General features: G+C 40.7%; 1 non-coding gene across 1 annotated transcript; it reads right to left on the minus strand.

Annotated features, from left to right (window-relative positions):
• Positions 1-1,300: 1,300 nt before the first annotated feature.
• Positions 1,301-1,407, minus strand: LOC115070393. The gene has a single exon (XR_003849558.1). It is a non-coding gene; the product is annotated as a U6 spliceosomal RNA (small nuclear RNA).
• Positions 1,408-1,841: the final 434 nt, after the last annotated feature.

Genomic DNA, 1,841 nt, shown 5'->3' on the forward strand with positions numbered 1-1,841 from the left:
AGAGTGAGAAATGTTCTTAACCATTAAGCCGTCTCTCCAGCCCCAAGTCCTGTTGTTACTTAACATTTCTGTTATCATTTATTTTTCCTCTTTCATGCCACTGTGACAGTAAGAAGAAACCAGGCCACACATTCAAACATTACTTGAAAATTCTGCTCTCTGTGCAGTGATAGGACACTAGTATAATGCTTCTACTAAACAAGGATTGCCCTCCTTCAGTTCCAGCAACGTTCCCCATTCCCCTCAGTCCACACCTAGGCCTCAGACTATTAAATCTCCTAAGACTCAGCTCTTTTTATTATTATTATTATTATTGTTATTGTTATTATTATTGTTATTTTGGTCTTTTTGAGACAGGGTCTCCCTGTAGCCCCAGCTGTCCTGGAACTCACTATGTAGACCAGGCTGGCCTTGAACTCCGAGTGCTGGGACTAATGTCGTGCGCCACCACACCTGGGTCAAACTTAACTTATTTTGTTTTGTTCTCCTTACTTTATTAATCTTCTTTTCCTGATGTCAGAGTTTGTTTGGCTTCAATATTCTCCAGTTGTGTAGACAGCAGCTGTGACTACCTAGTAACATAAACTAGAAATCTGAAGGCTCAGATGTTTTTTTTAAAAGGGTCATCTTTGACATCTTTCTCACATCCATTCCGTCACCAACTTAGAAAATATTTAAATTACATTTTTTGTGTGTGTATGGGGGGGTATGCACACGTGCTCAGGCACACCATGGTACCCATGTGGAGGCTCGAGGACAACTTGTGGGAGTTGAGTCTCTCTTTGCACCATGTGGGTCTTGGAGATTGAGCTAGGGTCAGCAAGGCTTCATGACACATGCCTTTAACCGCCAGCCATTTTTCTGGTACTCTGTTACTGATTTTTATTGATAGTTATTTCATAAATATTGCCTCATTCGTCAGCCTCTCATTTCTTCCACCAGAGCTGCTCTGGGCAGTCAGCTTCATGCTATTTCAGGACCATTCACCTAAATGCTTACTCGACTTCTCTCTTCATACTTTTGTCACTCCCCTGTCAGGTTTCTGAGGCAAGAATCTTAACATGAAAATCAAATCACAGTTTGCTCCTTACTCTCTCCTTCAAGCCTTGCAGTGCTCACAGTCTCTAAACATGCACCTTATGTGGATGGAAATTGGGCAGGTGAAGGATTTCTTTTTCTTTTTTTTTAGTTTTATAGTATAGGCATTTAATAGTTTACCAATTGGTACAATAAGATTTTTTTAATATGCAGAAAACATGAATAAATTTTGTTTTACACAGTCTTGAGAGCAACAAATCTTAAAAATACGGAACGCGTCACGAATTTGCATGTCATCCTTGCGCAGGGGCCATGCTAATCTTCTCTGTATCGTTCCAATTTTAGTATATGTGCTGCCAAAGAGAGCACAGCAGGTCAAGGGTTTTAAGGAGTGGTGGGAATGGGGACACATTGGAGAGTCTATGCCTAGAGGGTTTTACCTATATTCTTGGGATCCAACGCCCTCTCCTAACCTCCATGGCCATTGTACAACATGGGTGCACTTACATACATGCAGGCAATACACTAATACACATTAAAAAAAAATCCAAATGTTGGAGAGGGTGTAGAGAAAGAAAAACTCTTATTCACTGCTGGTGGGAGTGCATATTAGTACAGCCATTATGGAGATTAGTTGGAGGTTTCTCAAAAAATTAAAAATAGAACAAACATATGACCCAACTATTTTACTCCTGGGCGCCCAGAGAGCCCCATATCTTACTGTAGAGATGTTTGCATCCCCATGTTTATTGCTGCTTTATTCACTGTAGCAAGGGAATGGAATCAAGCTAGTTGTCCATCAA

This window comes from Nannospalax galili, unplaced genomic scaffold (genome assembly GCF_000622305.1).
Source record: "Nannospalax galili isolate Female #2095 unplaced genomic scaffold, S.galili_v1.0 scaffold696, whole genome shotgun sequence".
NCBI classification, from domain to species: Eukaryota; Metazoa; Chordata; class Mammalia; order Rodentia; family Spalacidae; genus Nannospalax; species Nannospalax galili.